Source organism: Drosophila bipectinata, chromosome XL (genome assembly GCF_030179905.1).
Source record: "Drosophila bipectinata strain 14024-0381.07 chromosome XL, DbipHiC1v2, whole genome shotgun sequence".
Lineage (NCBI taxonomy): Eukaryota > Metazoa > Arthropoda > Insecta > Diptera > Drosophilidae > Drosophila > Drosophila bipectinata.
In genome coordinates, this window is record NC_091734.1 from 7,421,359 (window position 1) to 7,431,482 (window position 10,124).

Below are 10,124 nucleotides of genomic sequence, written 5' to 3' on the forward strand. Positions count from 1 at the left end.
AGCTCCGAAAACCGCACGCAAACTGCGCAAATTTCGAAGCATCCTTTGCCTTAAAGGACTCGCCAGGACCCCGGCACTTCGGCGCTTCGGCTCATTTCCCGCCGACAGCCGATTTCGCATCCGAAGCTGCGGAAAAGCTAGTGCTGAGAAACGCCAGCGAGTGGAGAGTTTGTGGAGACTCGACTGTGGTGGTTGGTGACTTGGCTAAGACAAGTATTGCCAGATAGTTGGAGATACTTTTTTAATTTAAAAAAATAATATTTAATTGAAAAATATTAAAAGCAGATCTTACAGACAAAAAGAATCTTTTCTCTAAACACTTTTCTTGTAAAATGTAAATTATTTATAAGACTGGCAGTCTTGTTTGTTTTTACATTTAATTTATAAAATTTTTTAAAAACTAAATCCCTGAAATAAAGTTTTTATTTTAACTTATTTTACATTTATAAACTAAATTGTTAATAGGCTTTTGTCTGCTATTAAGTTTTCTTTACAAAATAATGTTTTATTTTACCTTAAAAACGAAATAAGGCTAGTCAAGTTAGAAGACTCCATTGTAGACCATTCTTCTTAGCTTTTCCTCTCTCTTTTTGGCAAGATTCTCGTTATATTTTTCGCATTCCTGTCGAGTCGGACCTCAAACCTCGATTCGATCATGCAACTCACACGATAATTCCCATAAATAATCCCTCGGCTTGATTACGTAAAACTTTTCCGTCTCCACGCTTTGGCTCTTTTTTCTGGGCCCGCCCCGTCTTCTGGGGGCTTTCTTCTGGACGCCCAGCACACAAAACAAGCTCTTTTGTCTACGCCGAGGAATTCGAGTCGAGTCCCCTGGGGCGACACTCCCAAAACCACAAAGCAAGTGTCTCCGTCTCCGATGGAGCATTATTTTTGCATTCGAGATGGACAGGAGACAGTGGATAGAAGACAGGAGACAGTGGACAGTGGACGGTGGAGAGAAGACAGTGGTCACCAGGCACCGTTTGATTACGGATTTCAGTTACGGACAGATGTCAGTCCCGGGATTTCAAGACTACTGTCCACTGGGAGAAGTTTCAGAAGCCTTATAGACAGAAGTCAGACCTCATATCTTAAGCCACTCATATACTTTTTTCAGTGTAGAATTCCAGATATATCTGAGAGCTGATATGGCCCGTGGGTGACTTTGGCAGCCATTTGGCAAAGGCATTTGCATTTTGACAAATTAACAATGCGCATACCTGCGGCACCACCACCAGAAACCATCAGTGAGCCACCCACACCACCTGCACCACAGCACAGCACAGCACAGTACATTACAGGCCCCTTTTGGGGCTAGAAAACTTAATTGAATTCCCCGCGGGTGCCTTCAATTGCTGACCTCGAAGAGATTCGTTTGGCAGTCGATGTGCCTTTGTTTTTATTTATTTATGTTTTTTGTTTTTGGATCTTTAGCTTTTTGGTTTTTTTTGGTGCCCCTTTTTTGGCGGAACGCTTTCTTCTCCGGCAGCCGTTACACGTCCGAGCCACTCCGAGGCCGGCCGCATTTATCGAGCGGAATGAGCACGCAGCTCGACCAGCGCCCCCGCACCCCATTTCAGTTAGTTGGCCCCTGGATTTGGCCAAGATCGAGCCCCATTAACACACAAATCCAAAGCGTTTCAATTGCCCGCCGGAATCGAAATCAAAGCTTGAGTTTGGGTTTAAGTGCGATGTGCTGTGAGACGGTTAACTGGCTTCTGGCCCTTGGCCTGGTACTCTGCAAAAACTAGGGTAGATAAGCTAGAGGATGGCTTCCGCTCTGAGCCCTTTCCTAGAGTATCTTCCACTCCTCATGGATTTCTGTTTAGTTTTTTTTGGGTAAAAGCTGCATCCATCAATGACACGACCGCCACATGTGCTGAAGATTTCATCGGTTCGGTTTTTATATCGCAAACGCATCTTAACGGCTCATTTTAATTGCACGGTTTGGCATTCAGGTCTTGAGTCTTAAAGTCTCGCAGTCTTGAGCTTGAGCTAGAGCTAGAGCCCCTGGAATCACAACTTTAGCTGCCAATTGACCGCCCATGGCCACGACAACCGCTACAGCCCGTTGACAACTGGCGTCGATTTATATGCCCAGCTTTTCCACCAAACTCCCCGATTTCCATGCCTGCCAGTGCTTTTCGAAGCCACTCACTGCCCGGGCCCCGGCAACGTGCCTCGCATGCCGACTCCAATCCGCTTTGCGAAATCTGCCCCTCAATTGCGACTCGCGATGCCAATTGAAACCGAAACGGTAAACACGGCCTGGAGCGGACTGGAGTCCCGGTGCCAGTCTATGGAGCTCCTCCGGCTCTGGCACCTCCACCTCCAGCTAACGTCCCAACCAAATACCAATAGGCCATCAATCAGAGGATCTAAGAAGGCACCTGCAACGTGAATAGTTCTCGCCTCATAGCTCATGTTGGTAATTATTTTGGAATTAAAAAGGATTCGAGATGGATTAGTTTAAACTGAACGCATTGTAATTTTTAATAACATATCCAAAGAAGTATATAAAGTGCCATCTATGCACTCTTCACCAGCAGGGGACCCGCTAGTACCCTAATCCAGCAGTTCCATTATTTCGTCCTTCAGCAGCTCCCCTTGATCGGCGTCCGGGTACTTGTTGCAGAGTCCCTCAATCTTCTCCATTAGTTCTACGAGCGTCTTCTTTTCCTTCTTCACTTCAACACATTCCCTCTTGGCCAGCCTTAGGTTCAGTAGCTTGCGGATCCCCCAAAAGGTGGTGTTCGGTTCCGCTGATCCATTCGAAGTCGACGAGGATTGCTCGACCGCTGATTGCTCTGCCGACGATTGCTTCGCCGCGGGAGCTTCAGTCGACACCCAGTTGAAGAAGTGTTGGCCTACTTTCTTGAAGCTCTTTTCCCCTTTTTTATACCATTCTTCCATTTTGTAGCACAAAATATCAAAATATGCAGGAAGGAAACAATTTCTTTTTTTTGAACTGCTCTCCTCAAACGCTCGAGATTGTTTAAAATTTTTCCAGCTCGGTTCAGACTACGTTCCTTTTGAGGAGATGACTGACTTCGACAGGGCTACTGGGGCTTGAACCTTTCTAGCAAGGTCACTCCCAAGTCTCAACTATGCACTGATCACTATAAGAAAACGTATTACTGGAAAAATTTAAAAAATGTTGTGTGCAGGTTTTGATTCAGATTGGTGGGGAATCGAGCCACAAATCGTTTAAGGTATTCCGCTTGAGAATCGGATGAGAATTGGTGGAGATATGAACTTGGATTGGGGCCACATTCGAAAATCCTGGATTTCATAAGGGGTGCCCCTGGAAAAATTTGAAAAATGGGGATCCAAAATTTTATGTTCAGGTTTTGATGCAGATTGGTGGAGAATCAATCCGCAAATCGTTTAAGGTATTCCGCTTCGGAATCGGATAGGAATTGGTGGAGATATGGACTTGGATTGGGGCCACATACGAAAATCCTGGATTTCATAAGGGGTGCCCCTGGAAAAATTTGAAAAATGGGGATCCAAAATTTTATGTTCAGGTTTTGATGCAGATTGGTGGAGAATCAATCCGCAAATCGTTTAAGGTATTCCGCTTCGGAATCGGATAGGAATTGGTGGAGATATGGACTTGGATTGGGGCCACATACGAAAATCCTGGATTTCATAAGGGGTGCCCCTGGAAAAATTTGAAAAATGGGGATCACAAATTTATTGTCCAGGTTTTGATGCAGATTGGTGGAGAATCAATCCACAAATCGTTTAAGGTATTCCGCTAAAGAATCGGATGGGAATTGGTGGAGATATGAACGTGGATTGGGGTCACATACGAAAATCCTAGATTTCATAAGGGGTGCCCCTGGAAAAATTTGAAAAATGGGGATCAAAAATTTATTGTCCAGGCTTTGATGCGGATTGGTGGAGAATCAATCCACAAATCGTTGAAGGTATTCCGCTTCGGAATCGGATGGGAATTGGTGGAGATATGAACGTGGATTGGGGCCACATAGGAAAATCCTAGATTTCATAATGGGTGCCCCTGGAAAAATTTGAAAAATGGGGATCAAAAATTTATTGTCGAGGTTTTGATGCAGATTGGTGAAGAATCAATCCACAAATCGTTTAAGGTATTCCGCTTAAGAATCGGATGGGAATTGGTTAATATATTGTCATGATTTGGATCCATTTGTGAAAATGTCGCATTCTACAAAAAGTACCCCCAAGAAAGCCCCCATAGTGCCGAACAGGAAGTCTTCAGAGATAGATATTTATTATTTTTGAACTGAACGCTTTTTAATTTTTAAGAACAAATCCAATGAAGCACTCCATCTATGCACTATTCACAAGCAGGGTACCACAAGTATGGCATCAAGAATTAAGCACCTTCAGTATTTCGCTCCTCAGCAACTCCACGTCATCGCAGTCCATGTACTTGTGGCAGACTTCCTCAATCTTCCGGATTTTTTCGTCGGCCACCTCCTTCTCCTTCTTAGCTTTAGCTATCCTAAGGAGCGTCATCTGGATCTTCCTTTTCACGGCTAATTCCTCTTCCGAGAGTTCCTCGACCGCGGATGGCTCCGCCGCGGGAGCTTCAGCCGGCTCGAAGTTGTTTTCAGCTTTTTCATTCAATTCCTCCATTCTGTAGCACAAAATATTAAAATATGCAAGAAGGAAACAATTTAGTTTTTTGAACTGCTCTCCTCAAACGCTCGAGATTGTTTGAATTTTTGAAGCTCGGTTCAGGCTACGTTCCTTTTGAGGAGATGATTGACTTCGACAGGGCTACTGGGGTTTGAACCTTTCTAGCAAGGTTACTTTCATGTCTAGAATGGGAAATCAATCCTGAAATCGTTTGAGGTATTTCAGATAATGGACATGGATCCTGAGGGATCAAAGGGTAGTCGATTTGGAGACCCTGCCTCTGTAGTGACACCTGCCCAAGACACCTGACCCCAGCATAAGCTCCAGAAGACAATCGCGTGTCGTTTATCGAACTTATGCAACCCAGAGATGCCTATCTGGGGCCGAGGCCCTCATCTGAATTGTAAAAGATGGTTAATCCGAGTCTATCCCCAGTGGACCGCCGGGGGTTTTATGATCGTTTTATGTATGAGAAATATTTGGTTGCGGGGCGGCGGCGGGATTGATAAAAAACTTTCGCATTTTTCGTGTCAGTGGTGTTAACGCGGGTTAACTTAACTGATTCACATGCCCCCCTCCCCCACGGCCGGGGGCGTGGCAGATTGAATCATCAATGGCCGCAAAAAGGCATTTCACTTTCGCTTCTTGTCATCGCCCGGTCGCTGTTCAATTTCTTTTCACGGCTGCGTCTCTCCGGTTTTGTCAGTGCGTTTCAGTGAGTTTTTATTTTCGTATCTTGGCTCCCCGAAAGTTTCACTTTCTTTTGAGTCATCCTCGTGGAGTGGACCGCTTCTGCCTGGTTTATGACTCCATTTTACGTGGGTGACAACTATTGCAGCATCACCCCTACCATCTAGCACTAAATAGCATCGCCAGAGACAATGCCCCGGCCCTGTTCACAGTTTCGGTTTCATCATCCGCGGTGCGACATCCATCACAACAATTAATGTGCATTATTATACCAAACAAAAAGCCAAAAAAAAGGCCACAAAAAAAACGGGCAAGTTTATTTATTTGTTACAGTAGAAATTGTTAAGCAAATATTTTGCCTCGAAAGCCCACCAAGAGTTCGAGAAAAAAAAAACAGAAACCGAAAAACCTGTCGAGAAATTCGAGAAAATTGTTGGGGTTCGGGTTGTTGTGTGTTTTTGTATTTGCACAGATGTTGTTGCTTTTTCGTCCAATGTTTTCGTTTTCATTGCAAAGGGCAAGGGGGGTTGGCTGTTTCCCCCACTCTGCCGCCGCCCCCCCCCTTCATGAGCCAAAAACGGCCAACGGCAACTTTCTTCCATCCGCTCCTCGATTCTGGCCAAAAAGGCCCGGGCTCTCGGGCTTTCAGTCGCAAAGTCACGTTCCTTGGTGATGCCCTGAATCGGCCAGAGTTCAGTTGCCTTTGCCTTTGTCTTTGTTGTTGTTGTTTTTTTTTTGGTGGCCGGGCCGAGTGCCTTTATCAGAGAGTCAGGCTGCGCACAGAAATCATAATTTGCTAATAAATTTTCATTTCCATGTCGCGGCGCGACGCGTCGGCCTGGCAGGTTGAAGCATTTGCCGGAGTGAAAGTTAGCCGGAATCCTCCATGGAATCCGACCCGCCTTGCGCCCCCCTTTGTGACCAGCCAGACATTCCGTTCGAAGTAGGTGGCATTTCGCATCAAACGGAGCTATTGGCCAAGTGCTATTCAGATAATAACCAAGACTAGCTATAATCCCATACGGCTTGGCCGAATATGACTCATAAAATGCAAAACTTTTCCCTCGGCAAACAAAAGACTTAGGCCACAAACTTGGACAGCAGCCAACAGCCAGCAGCCACTTCCGCTGCTTATGCTCTTCTCTGTTAATTTTAGTTATTTTTTTTCGACCAACAATATGTTTTAACTACAAATTTCACTCTCGTTTTCTGCATAGAAACTAAAAAGAGCCCGGCCGAGGCTCCTAAACTTGTTCCAGCCCCGAGAGAAAGAGAGATAATTTCACTTTTATTAAGTAATTCCAGCATATGCCAGGCAACAGCAGAGTGACACTTGCCAATGCCAGCCACAAAGATGCCGAGATGCAGAGATACTCGGCAAAACAATTAAGAAATAAAGGCAATCGGTTAAAATGTCTCATGCCAGATGCAGGTACACTGATAGCCCGAAAAAATCAGAGCCAGAACCGCAGCCAGAAACTTTCTTGGCTGCACATTTGGCACAAGCTCCACTCTTTTTTGACATCATGACATCGAAACGCGACCAATGATAACAATCAGTGGCATAAATGAGCCAATTTCAGGCAAGACTAGGTTTCTGTGTCTCATCTGCGGCCACGACTCGTGCCTCCAAGTCGACCCCCCATCCCGGTCTCCGGGCCACTCTCGATTTTCTCGAACTTCCCCGGCACTTTCTCCGATTTTTGGGGAAAGGGTTGTACGCTGGTTCCTCCTGGAGAGCCAGCTAGTACTACCAGCCGTGTCATAAGTCATAAGTAAGGTGTCGGGGCCTTGTCTTTCCACAATCTCCGCTGTTTCCCAGCCCGGCCGGTTCTCACGCATTTGTCACGGGGCTGGCATCGCGTTTTTTTCTCATTTAGCGACTCTTTTTGGCCGTAAATTATACTAACCTGGCTCTTGCACAATTTTCACTAACCGGCCGCCCAACAGGATTTCGGTGGCAGAAGGATTTGTGAAACTAAATTCCATCCAAGCCTGGCCAGCAGACTTTCCCCCAAAAATTTCGCCACTTTTTGTGTATTTTTTTTTGTTCAAACAACGAGTGTTGCAGTTGATGTCATTGTTTACCTTTTCGGTTTTCCCTTTCCCAGACAGAGTTTTTATTTCATCTTGCCTGTTTTTTTTTTCGGCACAATTGACACATCTTTGGGCTGTCAGCGGGCTGACCTTGTGGCCGCTTTCTCGCTGCAGGTTGCAGGTTGCAGGCTGCTCTCTGCACGTTGCACGTTGCACGCTGCAGGTTGCTCGCGATGCGGAAATGCCAAATTCAAGCCCCGATTTTTGCCGCACTCACTGCACTTTCAGGCCAATCGTCACACGTCTCGATTCGCTGACAACTTGCAATCCTCCCAGCAGCAGCAGCAGCAACACCAGTCAGTGCAACATCTAATGCCACTCCAGAGGCAGCAACAACTAATCATAATTTCAGTCGATTTAGAAAAAAGCGACAAGTGTTTTTTTTTTTTTCTCTGTGATTCTCCGGTGTTCAGTGACTTTCTCCCGACCTCGTTTAGTTCACCGGCGATTCCGATTCCCATTCCGATTCCTAAAATAAGTTATTGACACAGAAATCCGGCTGATCGTGTGTGCCGTGGCCATGCCTTGTTTCTCCCAGTGCACACTGTTTTGGTATTTGGCTATTGACCCGCTGAATCACATACTTTATTTCGCTTTTAGAAACTTTTCGGCAAAGCCATAATCATAAGTAGTCCCCCCCCAGATCGGATTTGCATATACGGCTCCCTGTCTCCCCTCCGGCCAGTCAGACAGCCAACCAGCCAGGGCAGGGAGAACTCTTAACTTGGAATGCGTTAATTGGCCGGGCAGGCAGCCAACTGAGCAAACAGTTAGCCATGTTTTCGGGTTCTTAATGCCTCGGTCTTTGGACTTCTTCTGCCTGTGCTTCTGCCTCTACTTCTCGGTTTCATTTTTTATATTCAGGTGGCAGCCAATATTTCACCTGCCGCTGATGGGCAACGCTTAGCAGCCTAACGAGGCGTTACTGCACTTGGCCAACAACACCCAGGGTGGGGGCAACAAGACAAAGGCACTTGACACCGAAGGGGCACGAGACCCGAGGCCCTGTCATAGCCAGGGGGGGGTGGAGGGGCAGCTAGAGAAGGGGAGGCGATCGAAAGTGAAGCGCCATAAAACCATTGAAGAGAAGCTCAGCCCGGCCATAAAAGAATCTCGAGAATTTCCAAACGAAATTGATACGGACTGGCACTTCTACGAATTGGGAATCCGAAAGTTTCGCCATAAACTGCGGACCATTTAAGAACTATACCCGATATCTTGATGGTTTCACTGTACTTGGTTTCGCATTCGGCGGTCTCTTCATTAAATTATCATTATCAAAACGAAAGTTCGACGACTGGCGGAGGTTTCTTTTCGTCGGTAGTAGTACCGGCCGTGCGTGCGCCGGACAATGGGCACGTAACTGCCGGCCATCAATAAAATTGTCAAATTGGCAATTGGCAGGGCTCGGGGAAAAGCAGAAGCTAGCCGTGCTTAGAATCGACAATTCGGAGTTCGGAGTTGGCGTGGGTGTGAGAGCGAGTCCGGCAATTAAATGCAAATTTCTCCAAAACGAACTAACCAAACCAAACGAAAGACTGAGGCAACGAACTCGGAATGGAATGATTAGGGCCAGAGGCACAGGTCGTTGGGATCACTTAGCAGTGTATGCCTGTGTGTGTTTGTGTGTATTGGTGTGTGCTAATGCCACAAATTATTGTTTTCCGAGCAGATGAAACATGTCATCTCGGTGGCATTTTTTTTTTTTCGCTGCTCCAAATGAGCTGCGATTGCTCCACTAAAGTGACACAATCAACGACGCTCGCTCTGTCCAGAGCGACCTGATCTACTTGAGCTACTGTCAGTGCACAGAGAGAAATTTGTAATTTGGAGATAATAGAATACTTCTAACTATCTCTAATAGAGGTCTTTAAACTCTAGCTCAAGTTAAGAAATAAATTATTAATTGGAAGACTTTTTAAACCCGAATTTCTTTCAGTGCTGGGGCCTTCTGCTTCAACTGCTTTGTTTTTCATTGCCTGATTTTCTTTCAGTTTCTTCAGTTTTTAGCTCTTTTTGCAATGTTTATTGTTGCCACTGTCACACAGTCGCCGGTGGTTGGCGGCCTCTTGGTGGGTTACCCGCTTATGTAAGCCAGTGTCTAAATTCTCTCGACTCCGCTCTGGACATCCACTCGAGCCACTGGCGTCTGTTTCTGTTGCTGCTGCTGTTGCTGTTACTGTTGCATTCATCATCGTCATTAGTGTCCAAAAATGAAATGATTGCAAATATCAGAAACGCAACAAAGAGCACTTCACTTGTCAGAGAAGCGGGGGCTTGTGTGTGTCGGCGGTGGCTTTCAGGAGCCAGAGTTAAAAAACCTCGAGTTGCTCAAGAGTTTTACTTTCGTTTCCCCAACTAGTACACATTTCACTGAGATTTGCAACGGGTGTGGGGTATGGGGTTGGGGGTGGGCTAAGGGCGGAGAACCTCCACGTCGTACCGCCCCCAAAAAACAGAGCTCAAGTGCAGTCACTTTTCTGCAGACCACTCGCACTCGGTTGCGCAACCATAACTATGTGCACTTGCCTCACAGAGACCCCCCTCCTGTGCGCCCGCCCCTGGCCGTGGATGGGAAAGCATTTGGCAATCCAAAAACCACCAAGCCCAACCGAAAACCAGGAAAGTGCCAAGTCGGATATTATCCAACGCGTCGCTTTGCAAAACCCACGAAAATAATCAACAATTAGTGGTGAGTGATTAGTTGA